Source organism: Tympanuchus pallidicinctus, unplaced genomic scaffold, assembly GCF_026119805.1.
Source record: "Tympanuchus pallidicinctus isolate F22 unplaced genomic scaffold, pur_lepc_1.0 scaffold22, whole genome shotgun sequence".
NCBI lineage: Eukaryota > Metazoa > Chordata > Aves > Galliformes > Phasianidae > Tympanuchus > Tympanuchus pallidicinctus.
In genome coordinates, this window is record NW_026294739.1 from 27,405,356 (window position 1) to 27,421,833 (window position 16,478).

Here is a 16,478-nt window from a genome sequence, read left to right on the forward strand (position 1 = left end):
AGCTCCATGGGAGAGCAGGCACCAGGGGCTGCAATGGCTCCCTGCTCCAACACCTGCATTGCTCTCCATTGCATCCTCTGAACATGTTCTCATTTCCCACATCTCCTCTGCAAAATGCCATATCCTGCCCTCTGCAGCACCACCTCCAGCCCCCGACCCACAGCAGCATTATTTTCCCAGCAAGTATCAGTTAGATCCTTGACCACTCAAACTTCAGACTGGCCTTTACTGTGAGGTGACGAGTCTGGCAGCACCACTTCTGTACGTTTCCAGCCCATAAGGTAAAAAGCAGCTAATTTCCATGCTGCATCATCACGCTGTCACAAATTAATGCTACAATCCAGGTCAGTATTTCCTCCCAGGAAGATGCTGAGGATGCTGTCATGCTGGAAGATTGTCACCAGCCTTCCCAAAGCAGATATTCAACAGGAGCTGTAGTAAGAAACAGGCATTGAGAAGTGGCTGGAGGCCACGTCTTTGCCCACAGAAGAACAAGGCAAGCACTACAAGCAACCACCAGTCCTCATACTGTTCTTTTGCCAGTTTTTACCCGCTTTGCTATTGTTCTTAACCAATCCCTACCTTTACCAGCTTAACTAATAATTTTATAGGCAGTATAGTATTGTGAGCTTTACTGCCATGCAAAAGCTCGAGTCTCAGGGCTCATTACTTCCCTCTAGAAGATCACAGCAACCCAGTGGTTAACATGGCTGCCATCTGTAATTTCCTGATGCTGGTGCTGGCACTCAGTGCTCAGAGGCAGCCGAAGTATCCCATCTTTGAATTTGTCTCTCCCTTATGCACCTGAGATCGGTGGCAGTAAATATGCTGCTCTCTGGCAATAACTGAGGGCTGCACGGCTGCTGGGGACGCTCTGAAAGGCCCCTGCCATTGAACAGGAGCTTCCTCTGCAAATTTATCAAAGGCTCTCCTGAATGTTTCATTGTAAGAAAATTTGACTGCTTGTTTACGAGGCCACAAAGCTACCCAATTTCAAACCACAAAATCAATGTGCTAAGTGCATCAGTTACCACTCTAGGTTGCTGCTCCTGCTAACCCCACCGTCATTTTCCATCACTTTGCACAGGGCCAACAACTTCTCCTAATTTAGCTTCATCTGCAAACTTGCATAAAACACCTTCTAATCCTACATGTAAATCAAAACATAGCCCCAGAGCATGCTGCAGAGACCAATGCTGCAGCCCCAGCCATGTCTGCAGCGATACCCTATTGCTGCTCATCCCTCTTTACCATCCCTTCAGCCTTGGGCCAGGGCTTGGAAGAGTTGCGTCCATGCAGTGCATCCCTATCATTGCACAGCTTTCATTTTGCTTTCCTCCCCTTGGAAACCGCTGTGTGCTCTAGAAAGCTGCACATCATATATTAGTCCTATTCCCAGCCTCAACAACATCGAGGTGATTTTAGAGGAACGCGCTATGATTTAGTACCATCAGTAAACTCTGCAGAAGCAGTGAGAAATACAACCCCAGCCACGATCCACACAGAACCCACCCACAGCCTCCCCAGTGCTGGCAGCATCCCCTCAGCCCTTTAATTCCCATCATCTGCCCCATTTGTATCCCGCCTCACTGCTGCCCTTGGTTAACGATCTGATTTTGCATGTTATGTGTTCAAAACGCTCCCTGGCGATAAATGTTTAATTCCTTTCGCTCGTGGCACCTTTGTGAAATATTTATGAGCACTAGATGTCACTGTAATTTTACTGTCTCCAGCCTTACCGAACCGGTGTGATTCCCCATGCTCTGCTTGCTCGCAGCTCCTCGTGCAGAATGCATCAGCGATGCGCCCAACAGCCAGCTGCTGCCCTGCTTGGGTGTCCTGCATGGCAACAGAGCACAGACCTCATCCTAGACTTTGCCTGCGTTCTCCCAGCACTGCAGTTAATCACACAGGGGTAGGAGCCCAGGTATGTCTGCAGAGCATCTTTCTGTTACCTTAAAGATTCTTACAGAATATATTTCTTCCAAGTCAGCTCAAGCGCACACTCTCAATTTCCCTAAATTGTTACTCCTATGATTTCTGAGTTGTACACATCTTTTGCTGAATATAATTTAAATGTTATGGGCCACATTCCTGCATAAACATGCATGGGATCTTTTAAATTGAAAGCAAACAAACAAACAAACAAAAAAACAATAACAGAGAAATGTATGGGAATACCCACACCTTGACCATATGTCTCTGTCTGCTGATGCTACACAGGTCACTCACCCCAACCACATCCCACTGGGGAATGCACTGAAAGCAGGACTTCCAAGAAAAATCCATTCTCCAGAACGCAGCACGAAGGTTCCTGATGCAGAGCTGGTGGCTGAGCTGTAAAAACAAAGCTCTTTGCTGGCATCTTTTGGTGAGTGAGGAGAAGGAGCTGAGGGTCAAATGTTCCTGTTCCAGGAGAACTCCACAGTCAGGGGAGGGAAGATGCTGGTTTTCTCTCTAGTGAATAAATAAACAAAGATATGGAAAAGTAGGGGGAAGAAAATCAGATCCTTTTGGATAAGGAATCACTGCCACAGCTGAAAATATTGGAGGGAATGAGCAGTGGGCAGAGCAGCACAGAGCAACACACCAGCTTTTGTTGCTGCCTCTTTCACCTGTTCAACATTAATACTACATCTCAGGTGCTTGAATGCATTACATTCTGCAATCAGCACTGTCTCACCTTTGATGAGCTTTTCTATTTGGAATTCATTATAAAGAGCTTAAATGAGCAGCAATGCTTCTGAACAAGCGCTTTATTTTTCCATGTAGCCACCAGAGGAGCTTTGTTGATTCCCCTGAGGTCAAGCTCTTTTCATTTTCTCTGCCAGCCACAGTATAAAAACTCCTACATTTCCTTTGAATTCTGTTGATTATTTGGAACCACTGAGTGCTCTCTTTGGAAACTCTCCGCTGCAAATCTATCCCACTATGATGCACCATATTTTGCCTAATGAGTGAGAGCGACATACAAATCAGGAGCTAAAGGGATTTGAAAGTGCTGCCAATGAATTTAGAAAAACGTTAGGGCTATGCTGCTAATCCTGAAAATGAATGGGAACCTTGCCCATACAACCATCCCTGTGTTAGGGGAGCAGCAGGTAGGCAGAAGCAGCTCTGTGCTAATTGGAGACTTATTAGTTCTGAATTAAAATTAACGTAGAGTCACAGCAGCACTTTGCTTGGGGCAGGAGGAGAGGTTTTGAGGTGTGTTAGGGCAGCACCCTAATCCCAACCCTTTCCCTTGTTTGCACTTGTCAATACAATGCTTTAATGGGCACGGTGATGATGGGCTGATGACTGGACTAGATGAGCTTAGGGTCTTTTCCAATCTTAATGATTCTATGATGCCAGCTCTCCCTTGGAGTTCCTCTGCCAGCAACAGTGCTGGAGAGGCTTTCATCAACATAACTGATTAAAATGGTGAGGAAGGATAGAGAAAGCAAAGGGCTGAAGTGGCTAAGTAATGAAAATGACATCCTGGATCAGGTTTTGTATTTACAGCAGACTCTCCTCAAGTTTCTCAAACTCTTCTTAAGGAATTTTATGAATTTTCTTACATGTTTTGAAGGGTTATAAATTATCTAGGAATCTGACCGTGCATACATAAAAAGCATTGGAGAGGCTCAATTAAAGGTGAAACATCTTTAAGCCCCATTAAACATGGGCAGCTCCCTGCTCGTAACATCTCTTGTCAGGCCATTGGCTTACTTCTGTGTAATTTGAGCCAATCAGGAGCCCTTTCAGTAGAACCCAACATAAATAATTATCAATATTAAGTGAGAGACTGCATATTGTGAACTTCCTTCACCCACTTCTTTTTAATGATTGAAAAACCAAGTTAAGATTACACGGAGCACAACTCAAAAGCAGACGGAAGCTATGCGAAACACCCTTACACAGGCATTAGCGTAAATCATATTTTTTAAGCAGATTTAATTGCTGTTTACCCAGCAGTACCCCAGAAGACTAACTTAAACAATACAGTGCCATGAATTCATAGCACAGATTAGTTAAAGCAGATGGCGAGCCCGTGTGGATGCACTCCGTCAGAGAAAACACAGCCATAATTGGATTTATTTTAATTCACTTATCCTTTGACTACAGGAGAAATGCTAGTAAAGTTGCTCACGCAGACAAGCCATGAGGCTAGGGCTTTCAAGGAGCTACTGCCTTCATTGTCCACCACGCTGTGTTAAAAACTGGACCTCAGTGGTGGACTCCTTCCACCAAGGAGCCACAGCGGAGCCCAGCTTACATCTCACCCAACCAAGGCCCTGTGGAAGCCACCAAGGATCCGAGCCCAAAGGGATTGAAATAGCCCATCTCTAAACAGTCACATGAATACTGAATCAAGTGGCAGCCAGAAAGTCTCGCTGTCTCAAAGCCCCAGTTTCTCCCCCAGCCATAAAACCTGCCAGGCAAACTCTCCTCTGTTTCATCACAAACCAACACGCCTTTCCAAAAATTAATTTGTTTTTGCTTGTTCTGCTTGCAATCATTGCTTGCGTTCTTGAGAGTTTGCAAACATGCTTGAATTAAATTATGGGTCTGGTCGCATAATTACATCCTGTACAGTTTTAATTCATTCTTTGCTCCAGTTTAATGTCCTGGCTTTGTGCGCAGCATGTTTAAATGTCCAGAGCCACAGCATTCTCACCCTTTATGCCATTGCAAATTCCCTGCAGCCACTAGATGTCAGCACGATTTTATTTGCTTTCTAGTCTTTACCCAGCTGGTAAAGCTAAGAACACAGGAAAATAATTACTAATTAATTACAACAACAACAAAACACCTACCATAATGAACACTTTGCTTAGAGAGAGGAAGAAGTGGTCCAGACTCCTGCTTTTGTGCATGCCATCTGTGAGAGTACCCATCCTGCACACAAGGATATGACTTTAATTTGTCTCTTGATGGAAAAAGGACAGGTTTATTTCTTGATGATCCAATTTCCCCAGCTAGACATGAAGCTAAAATTACTTTTTTTAATACGTTTACCAGAGCACTATTTAATTCTCCAGCCTCGCTAGCTTGAAAATTATTCTCCCACTCAGTAATTCTGCTGGAACAAAGCAGCTGACAGCGAGCTGCATCACCTGGGAGGGAAGTGGCCAAGGGAAGAGGTGGTGAGGAGATGAACCAAGTGGCTCCACCACACCAGCCATAATCTGGAGGATAAGGATTAGAAGTGGTGTGCATGACCCCACAGAGCTCCACTTTGTCTCACCTCACAAGCACAAAGTCACATAGATGCAGTGCAGAGGTGGAACTGTGGGCCCAACGAGATGCTTGTGCATTCTCATCTCCTTAATTACCCAAATGTCCAGCAACATTAAAGTCCTTCAAACGGGCCTGAGGCTAATAACCCATCTCCTAGATCATGCAGTAATTTGTCAGATCGCTGTGAGACTGCCTGACTGTGGATAAGACCTGAATGGCATAAATTATTGCATTCCAAGAGGGACTCCTCATTTAACATTTCCTTCCAGATTTCCCAAGTCAGCCCTTACCAGGAATGGCACTAACCTTACCTCTGCCCACTCTGTTTATGTCGTTTCTTCTCACAGAGGTAAAGCAACACCCTCCCACAGCAATAACAACAGGGGATGCCTGTGTTTGTCTTAAGGATCATCCTGTACCTCCAACAGCACCTATTCTTTCAGTCTGTAGTCCACCGTCTTCCAAGAAAAGCAAAACAAAGCAGGTCTTACTGCTCTTTGAGTCGAATCTGTTATTTTCAGTCTTGTTTCAGAACACATAATATAATTAATGTAAGAAATCAGAGCGGCTCAGAACTTCATCCAAAGGTCCAAAAAAGATCTCGACTTCAAAATATTACTATCCAAGTTGTTCATCTTAAGTCTGGTTTATGATTACTTCTTCCAGCAGTGCTGCTGTACGTGGAATTAATTGCATCTCGTGTACTTTCTGTAGAGAAAAGGATGAAATAGATTATGCATTTTATCAGCACTTCTTGCACAAATATATAAAGAGCAAAGGTTGCTTATTTTAATTTCTTTCATGCAAGTATGTCTGTAACTGTCACTTTATAACTTGCTACTGATTGTAAAGTTGATGCAGGTTATCTTTAATTTCAGAGTTTTCCTTAGGAAGTAACCTTCTGCTAGGATTAAGGAATTAATTTAAATTTAAAATTACCTCTTTTAACAAAATATCTTCAGTTCTCTCTGATAGTAAAACATGTGCAATACCCAGTGGAACTGGCCACATCTTGCTTTCATAAGAAAGACAAAAAGAAGTGTGGCTCTATGTAGGTCAAAGTCTTTCATGTCTCATTTCCTCTACTTTTCTCCTCTCTCCTCTTGCTTCCCACACCACCCTGCTCAAAGATAAGAGATCCATCTGGCAGACAGGGTAGGTGGTCCTATACCCACATACCTTATCCCTGGTAAGAGGTGATGGATGCTCCCTACAATTCCCTTGACAGGAGGTTGCAGTGAGGTGGGGGTTGGTCTCTTCTCCCACGTTACAGCGATACAGAGAGAAGGAATGGCCTGAAGTTGTTCCAGTGAGGCTCAAGTTGGATATTAGGAAACATTTCTTCTCAGACAGAGCGGTGATACAGTAGCATAGCTGCCCAGGGAGGGGAGAACCTCACCAACCCTGTAGGAGTAGGCTGACAGCTGGATTAGATGACTGTGGAGGTCTTTCCCAACTGTAATGATTCAGTGCCTTCCTGTATGCTGATCACACTGCTGGGTGAGAGTGGCTGTTGTTGGGCTAACTTCTGCCTCAGGCAGGAGATGATCACCTCAGCAACCTGCTGGCAAGTCTTATTCACAGTCTGCCCTTAAAAAAGAAACACAGCTTCAATGACAACAAATGGGCATTTCCTTCTCCAATAGATCCCTTCTGTCAAAGTCTCAGTGCAGGCAGATAAAGGATTTGAGAGCCCAGCTTTCCATGAGAACCCCAGTCCCTTGGATGCTTTGGCCTCCCCCAAAGCCAGTGCCACTTTGACCAATGGATGTTGCAAGGGTGACCGGTGCAGAGGCACCACCACTGCCATGAATAATGCAATGGGGCAATGGCACCTTGCTATTTCTCAGTCTTGTTAGCTTAATATAACTTGTTTATCTATTTACATTAAGCCCGACACCTCAGATGCCCTGATGTATTTTATGATAGTTTCTTGCTTTTGATGGTCCTATTTATGATTCAGCATACAGTACTCCAGTAATCAATATTCTGTCTGGTTGGACATTTTATTTATCAACAGAGCCACCATATGAATTCAGTTGGTTTCCTGGAGGTCAAACATTTTTCATCTTCTCCATGAACTAAAGAAAATTGAAAGATTTAAACTGCCTTTGAATTCCTTTGATTAACTCAGGGAAAATATCTCACTTTTTTTTTTTCCCCCCCAACTCAGAATGGGAAATATGTTCTCTATAAATCTGCCTCTTTCTGACACATTGATCTCTGCATAATGGCTGACACCAAGTGTTCAGGCATAAACTAGAAGATGAAGAAAGCTATAGAGGAGGTAAGAACAATGCTTTTATCAGCCCTCATCAGCATAGACACGTAGACATTCTGAGTGAGATTTAAAGAAAGAAAGTAAAATCAGTAAGATCTGTATAATTAATTAGCTATGAAAGAATCTGGGAATTGCACTTCCGTGGCAAGAAAACACCTACACTGCATCAGTAAACATTACACAGTGTTATGTACTTACGTCTGTATCACTCCCTCAGTTGGAATGAATTCTCTCCACATGTGTGTGTGATGCCATCACCTCCATCACGCTGCTTTAAAAGTAAGAGGAAGCCCATTGCTTTCCACACACAGGGAGGACAAGAGCAGCTGAAAGCCAGATCTTAGCTCCTAGGCACCTCCCCTGCACAGCTCTGCAGGGCACTGGACTGCATGGGCAGGGACAGCAGCAAAGAAACCCAATGACTGAACCAATTAATGAAAATATAATAATGAAATTATACTCTGGATCGCCCTCATATAATGTTTTCCTGTTGAATCTTTGTCTGTAAAGTTTTAAAGTCACATCTTAAAAAGTGCTTATGATCCACATAAAGTTGCATCATTTAAAATAAAAGCACGTTATAAAGCCCCTTCAGTCAAACAAGAATATTCCCATACAGACACACTTGCATTTGGTGGCTTGTTCCTAGTTTTTGGATTTGTTTCAGAATTGGTTTAAGATTAATTAAAACAAGCCACTCTTTCCTTGCAGCTTGCACTCGTTTAACTAAATTAACTCAATGGGGAAGGCAGAGTGAGGTCCAGACAGTGCAGTGATTAAGAAAGACACGAAGGAGTGGCAAGAGCAAAAGCGGCTCCCAGCTTTCACACCTCCATTGCAACAGTGGTTGTGTGCTTCTGAGGTAATATGGCCAGCCTGCAATCAAGGAAACACTTGAGAACCCAAGCTACTTGTGGTTGGAGGTGAGCAGTGTCCTGGCAAGCAGAGCAAGGCGACCTTCATCTCACAACGTGAGATGCAACGTTCCAGCAATGTTTAGGAATGTTTTTCTTAAAGTACAGTCCTTCACCATGTTAAAATAAAGCCTTCCACTGAACCCGTAACAAACATCTCCTGGTGAGCTGACTCACAGCTCCGTGAATCATCGTACATTCAATCAATCAGTGACTGCTTGCTTTTTTTTATTTTTTTAAATAGCAAATGATGTTGTATGTTATTAGTTTCTTGGCACCTTTTACCAGGCTTTCATCAAAGCAAAATGCTGATGCAATTAGCAAAGGATATCAATTTATGCAGCAATTCGCATTATCCCTCAAAGCTTCATTAGCCCCAGAAGCTAACGCACTGGAGAGAAAATCTGGGGAAGCACTCCGCTACCTTCTGCAGCTCAGCCCATCTGCACTGCTGCAGAGTGCAAAGTGCACCCCATCTGGGGAAGGAGAGCTGGCAGCACCCAACTCCAAGCACTGGGGGGCGAGAACAAGGACCGAGTTCTGTCCCATCCACCCCAGTTCAACCTACTCATTATACCTACTGTATTTTGCATGGATCCAAGACTTGCTGTGGACACACAGCAGACTCAGAACCACTGGGAAGCTTTTCACAAGGAAAACAAACGAAAAAAGAACCAGCACATTTTCTGTCCTAGAGGCACCCCGCAGCTCCAGCCTGTGTGTAATGCTCTGCTGCCATCATGTTGTGCCCTGACCTCCTCATGCTTCTCCTCTTGTTCCCTATAAACACTCCTGAGGTCAACAAGGCATTGTAATTGCCCCATTATTTCCTGGAAAAGCCAACGTCAGCAGATGCTGGTGGGATAGAAATCTCACTCAGCTGCCCTTTGCCAGGACGATAATGTGGTCTTTACAACTCTGAACACAGCCATCTCTTTATATCTGTCATATTTGGCCTCCAGATTTCTTTCTCTTTTTCCTTTTTTTTTCTTTTATACTTTCAGCTGAATAATTTGTATTACATTGATCCACATAGGCATCTGCCTCTCCACAGCTTTGAATACAAGCCTTGCCCTTGACTGCACAACATAATGAAAGCCTTTAGGTCACAGCTTTTAGAACACTTGATATTGCTTTTTCGTTATGAAAAGAATAAATAATGTTAACCTCTCTGCTAGTGGAGAGCAAAAACAGGAAACAAAAGGCTCTAGGTGCATGACAAACCAGCTGGTATTGGACTTGTAGGACCCCAAACCCATTGACTAGCTTGCACGACTTGAAACAAAATTAAATCATCTCCCAGTTAGCTGAATAACTGAAGTGCATCAGCAGATCTCCAGATAAATCCTTCAAACAGCCACAGCACCTGTGGCTGGGTGAAAAACTGCCTCTGTTGGGGCTGCTCTATACAAAACCCCACAGATGCTGCCCCAGGGCTGGCTGGAGGACATGGGTCACTCTCATGGTTTCATGGGGCAGGCACAGCTCAGCTGTGCTGGCAGCAGAGCATGTTTCCTCTGTTGACATCTTCAGGAGCAGTAAATATATTTGAGCCACATGCAAATCATTAGGCTCAACAAAAAGGATCTGATCTTTCACTAACTAGAGGAGCTAGAAAAAGGAGACAAACTCTTTAGCAGGGTCTGCTGTGATTGGATGAGGGGAAATGGTTTCAGACTGAAAGTGGGGAGATTTAGACTTGATATAAGGAAGAAGTTTTTTATAATAAGGGTGGTGAGGCACTGGCACAGGCTGCCCAGAGAGGTGATGGGGATTTCCCACCCCAGGAGACACCCAAGGTCAGGCTGGATGGGGCTCTGAGCACCTGATGGAGCTGGAGATGTCCCTGTTCATTGCAGGGGAGCTGGACAGATGGCCTTTAAAGGTCCCTTCCAACTCAGATGATGCTACGAGTCTATGATTCTATGCCTATGCCAGCAGACCACACTGCTCTACTTATAGGTCTACAGTAGATGTAATATCTATGGATTTATGGAAAATTACAAGAAGTGATAGAATTTAAGTCAGAGTCTCATTCCTGCCTGGTATAAATGCAGTTCTGAGATATATCAGAGAGAAACTTGTTGGAGACAATTTTACACAGACCCACTCCTTAGGACAGTTCCCCACATACATCTTACCTACAACCAACCTGTGTCAGCCTGGCTCACTTTCTGTAATCACCCCTGTTCTCTTGAGCTGGGGTCATTTGCATTCTACACAAACAACTGAGCAGCTTTCTGCCTCAGTCCACATAGCCAGAAGCTGGCCACAATGTTCATTAGAAGACCTTACCAAATGGAGAGGGGCAGCGAATGCGTTCCTCTGGGAAGGTGCCACCTCATCTCCCATGGTCTACAGGAGCACGGTCAACTTCACTGGGTTGATAAGTTCAATTCCCAGCTAGAAAAAAGCCACGATAGTCCTGATTGGAGCAAAATGAACAGCAGAGAAAAACTTTCCCACCCACTTTTTGGGAAGCTGTCCTCCCTCTCAACAGACCCAAGTGAAACAAAAAGAAAATGGTGCACGTGTTCTTACATATATATGATATCTAATACCTCCCATTAAAAGAATAAGAGTGCTCTGAGGCAAAGACCACCTCTTATTCATTATTCCTTTCCACATCCTTCTACCTTACTGCAATTTTCCAAGAAGAGGTGAAAAAACATACAGTGCAATTAATTGCACTATTTAAATGCCTATCACAGCATGAATTATTGTCTCTCTAAATTTTTTCCTAGCAGCTTGAGAAACAGCAGGAATTAGCAGAGGGGTTTTTGACTGAACCTTTCCATTTGAACAGACTGCTTTCTTCTGGCTTCATGTTTGCAAATGCAAGCAAGACTAACTGCTAAAAAAAAACACAGTGTTATTGCCACGCCAGAGATGAGAACAGAGCAGTGATGGCAGCATTAGCATGGGACACAGAAGAAATGCACTGAGTTCCAGCTCTCATGTGTTATGTGAGCTCAGGTACATCTCATACAGCCAAACCTGAGAAGCAGCCACATGCCTCAGTGTGAAGATCAGCATCCTGTGGGACTCACAGGCAGGAACTGGGAACTTGCCTCTCTGAATTGTAGGTTCCCAGGTCATCTGAACTTATTTGAAATTTCTGGCAGGTACAGACCTTTAATTTATGTAGATCTTAAATTTAATTAATGACTATTGTAGAAGAGCAAGCAAAAGGAGCACATATTGTGCTTTGGTGGAAATAGCAGACTCCAAGATGCTCTACAGTCTGTATCATGGGCAGATGATCCCTTGGCCTGCCTGGGCTCAAAGAAACTAAAGCTCACTCTCAGCTCCTTGCAGGGGAACAGCGGATCTTTTCTGAATCTTCATAGCCAAAGTTCAGCACTTGGACATTCAATCATCACTCCCTGACCACCTTATGGCCATCTGCACAGGCACCCATCGCCTTTGGATGACCAGAATTCTACCTTACTGTAGCCAAGTGGTGTTTCTGCAGGAAGGAAAGGATGTCAGGCATTGCAACGCTGCAATCACAGTGTAATTCCCAGCCTACTTTTTCATGATGGCAGATTGCAACACAACTATAGCATCGTATCTCCTGCTTAGCTGCAGAACAACTTGCCCTTCTATCTGCATAAACTCTGTCATTGTGCAAGTCCTCTGCAGCAGCTAATATGAAATCACGGAATATTAAGAGGCTACCATTCATATTCCTGTTAATCTCTTCAGAATTGATAGAAATTGTATTTCTGGATAAGATCAAGCTTCTTGAAAGAACAAAAGTCAGTGATGGGTAATCAGGGAACCATAATGGAAATATCACGTCCTTGAGAGAAACTCAGTCTCCCCAGAGTGCTTAATTGCCTTTCAGTAAGAGGCTAAGAGATACAAACACCTACAAAAAATATATCTAATATATCTAACGACTGAACTCACACCAAAGTCCTGTGTGGAGGATAACTCTCACTCAAAAATGCAAAAGAGCCTTCAAAACGGGTATCTCACAGGGTCAAGAATGAGAATATGAGAGAAAAATCTTGGCCTGACAAAGACTTGAGAGAGAACGAAGCGAATGCTTCATCCAATTAAGAAACACCAGGCAGTCACTATATAAGAAGAAAAAAAGTTTCAAGGTAAAAAAAAAAAAAAAAAAAGTCAGTCTACAGGTACTGAAGTGAAGACATTAGCAAATCACAACTAAAATGAGATGCTTAATAAATCTTCTTTGATAGAGATTTTCTACACCAGCTACATACAACCTGAGGGGTGTTACTGGCAAAAAGAAGGAAACCAAGAACCCACTGCAAAGAAAGGATTAGGTGAGAAGAGAGCTGTCTCCATCTTAATGTTGATGCCAATGAGTTAGGACAAGTCCCTGTTTCCTCACATCTAGGTGGTTGGTTGGTTTGGGTTGGACATTGGCTTGGTTTGGTTCAATTTATACCTATGTCATCTGTTCAGACATTATGAACCAAGAGCTAAATTCTGCAGAGGAACTAAAGAGTTTCAAGCCTCTTGCGTTTCCCAGGTGAACATTACATGAGCACAAAAGAAGCAGCTTACTGGTCTTGGGGCTTGCTTTCCTCCAAGTAAAATACTTTGTGGTCAAGATTAATGAACAAGGAGATCTGGCAAGGCTCTGGACAGCCATCTGCACGGCTTCATTTGTGTATCCTGGGAAGATTGCACAATATCTTCTGAACTGAATATGAAATATGATTTCATTCGCAAATTCAAGCCCTGTAATTTTTTTCCCCCTTGGATGCCATTGTTTGCAAGGATCCAGATTTTAATCAGAACATCCTGTGAGTCCCATTCTAAGAGTTTCTGGCAGTAACCACTTATTCAGGGTGGGAATATTAGTTGCCTCAGCTCATTAAATTCAGCTACAGGAGGAAAGACTGGGAGGCTGTAAGTAGGTTACATGGTTGGCACTTCTTTCCTTAGCCCAGACAGAAAATTCACAGAGGTAACATCTGTTGAAACTAATTAAAGTTTTAAGTTGGGACAGTGTGTACAGCTTACTGGATTGCAAACCAGCTCCACAGCTCATTCAAATTGGCTCCTATTGCTTTTATCATTAGATTTATGTTCATAGAGTGAACAAGCACCAGCTTTTTTAAAAAGCCCAGACTTGCTCATTGCACACCACATCCTATAGACCTACGCACACAGTGAAAATGAATTAGCGCTGGTCTGTTATCAGCAACTGGACACACAACCAGTGTCAAATACGTGTAAGAAAGGGACAACACTGACTGAAGATGAGAAGATGGCCAATGAAGGCCTGGTTTGCATCAGAAATAGCATAGCCAGCAGGACCAGGCAGGTGATTGCCCTCTTGTACTCAGGTCTGGTGGGTGCTGTGTTCAGTGATGGGCCTCTCACTACACAAAAGACATCGAGGCCCTGCAGCATGTCCAGAGGCTCAGGGTATCAGGAAACATTTTTTCTCAGAAAGAGTGGTAATGCATTGGCGCAGACTGCTTAGGGAAGCATTCAAGAACCATGGAGATGTGGCACTGGGGAACACAGTCAGTGGGAGCGATGGCAATCAGCAAGGGTTGGACTTGATGATCTTAGTGGTCTTTTCTGAACCCAGTGATTCTATGATTTCAGCAAATTAATGTTTCAACAAAATGCATGATACTGAAGCTGCCAAAATTGACACCTCCCTCTTCTTCCCAGAGCCAGCAGATTACCTGGAGTTTGGTCACCTGCACATCACCCAGTTAAGTCTTACAACAGCAATGGTCTCACAAAGACTATAAATCAGCATCAAAGGAGTTTATGTAAAGTAAAACATATAGAGATATATGTGGGGTTTTTTTTTAGGGATTCTGGAGATTTCTTCCTATTATTTGGCAACTTTTCTCCCTATCCAAAGAATGTGAGAAGATTCACTGCTAAAATCCAGGTGTAAATACAATGTAAATATTTAGCAAAGTGGAGTAAGCTGTCTAGTTAATATGCTGACAAAGAGCTGTTGGCTCTTGTTGCTATCTAAACAGAGTTACCTAAACAGCCAGGGCTGAGCAGGCAGGAGCACGTTCTGCTGTCTGGAGGGCGATTTTTCACTGATGAGTGTTTTCCAGCAAAGACCCTCCACTTCTCTCTGAACACTAACACAGTTTGGACCAATCTTAAGCTGCATGTAACAAAAAGATAGCAACCAGCTCTGCTGCCTGAAGGGGCTTGGATTGTCAAAGTCACCCTCAGTATGAGTAGGGAACAAACAGCACAAAGGCATGGAGGGGTCACAGGAGCTAGCAACAGGCACTGAAGCTTCCCAAAAACATCAGTGATATTTGGCACAGAGAGATTTCTGCAATGTTTAAGTCACTTATAGGACAACCCATGGGAATTCTAGTTCATCAATGGAAAAAAATTGACAGTTGACTTAAATTCTTCATCATTAAAAAAAAAACAAATTGCTGCACCAGGAATTAATCACATGTGGGAACTTCCATTAAGAACCAGGTACAACTCAGATTACATTCAGGAAGTCAATCAGGGTCAGTCCTGAGTTGGTTCCACTCAGTGCATTGCAGCATGCCAAGAAGCAGAGGAGGAAGGACCTTTTTTTACATCCCCCCTCAGCAAGACCAAACAGAGGCTATGGGGAACCAGTTCCCACAGTGCCACATGTGATCCCAGGAACTGGAGCCCATCAGACCTCGATTCACAAGCAACCAGAGCCAAACTCTGTTTCGTCAGTGCTGTTTTCCTCCTTACGTGCTACACGCTGCCAGAACATTGAGCAGTACTTGAAAGCAATTCTTACATCTGCTTCCGAAGTATACCAAAATTAGTGCAGATGTTGACCAGGAAGATTAAGAAGCATCTGGCACTTCAAACCAACTCCCCTGAAGGGGTGGGTCTGATCATTTTCTGCAGGTTCTGCATGCCTGCATTGCAGTCAGGTACACTGAAGGATGTAAGAACTGTCTCTCAGCTCGTGTAGTCATCCCCACAATCCTCCCCTCATGAACAAGACTCAACTGTCAGACACTAAATCCCTAAGAAAAGGGTACTGAGATGCCAACACTACATATTACCTCTCAAAGGCTCAGATAACTTCAAGGTGCACATCTGCATTTCCTCCCTTTCACCTGGAGGAAGTCTGACATTGGCAATGCTGCCAGTGGACTTCAAAACCAAATCACAAATTAAAAGATCCACAGAAATAACAACCCTCAGCACCGGCGAAGCCATCAGCTGCCCCAGAGCAGGAGCTGCACCCGCCTCCATCACATAAACCCAGCTTGCTAGGCTGCAAGCATTGCCTCATGCATGGCACATCCATCGCATCGCCCTCAGCCACGCTCAGGCACCCCTTGCTGCTGGATGCTCAGGTTTTGCTGACGCTATTGCTGTCAGGTTGCTGTGTTCTACCCCTTGGACACAGCCATTCATTACGGAGCACATGGGTCTGTCGCCACATCCCATTTGCTCTCCACACCATATGTTAAAGCAGTAGGCACAGCAGAATCATTAATCTTCTTAGGTTCAGCACCAACTTCTTTTAAAAAAAGAAAAATCATCATCCTTTTCCTGTCCCTGAGAACACTTGAGAAATACAGAGGGAGAGATGGCATGGCCCAAAGTGATGTTCTCAAGTGACTGGATGTCATTTTTTCATGTTTTTCCCTTTTGTTTTTCAGTTCCAACAACTGCACTTTCTGCTCAAACATCTAATGCAACTCATCTGCAATCATAGTGACAGCATTTCGAATGAAGGGAAACACATGATCGCACAGTAACACAGCACTAATTCATAAGAGCCCACAAAAGAGCCAACTCCCAACATGAACTTTTAATGCAATTTTTCATGATAAAACATTTTTGAAAATGCTGAGTTTTTAAGCCTCTTACTCCCTTAATTTATGCCCAATGTGCAGCATGATTACTTTGCCGTATATACATTAAAACAATAATTATATCTTATTTGCTCTGCTTTTCTCCATTCATCTTTTTTAATTAAATGAGCTCTTTAAGGATTTCGTCCTTCAAGCAGTGAATTGTGTTTGTTTGAGAAATTAAAGGCATTAAGATGCTTTCTGAGCCATACAGACGTTATT

General features: G+C 43.6%; 1 long non-coding RNA gene across 2 annotated transcripts; it reads left to right on the top strand.

Annotated features, from left to right (window-relative positions):
• The first annotated feature begins 1,833 nt into the window (after positions 1-1,833).
• On the top strand, positions 1,834-15,875 carry LOC128082066 (uncharacterized). Of its 2 annotated transcripts, none has more exons than XR_008207531.1 (3): positions 1,834-1,927; positions 2,224-2,371; positions 14,086-15,875. It is a non-coding gene; the product is annotated as an uncharacterized LOC128082066 (long non-coding RNA). The 2 variants fall into 2 exon arrangements; XR_008207530.1 differs by lacking the exon at positions 14,086-15,875 and adding an exon at positions 4,108-5,733.
• The last annotated feature ends 603 nt before the right edge of the window (positions 15,876-16,478 follow it).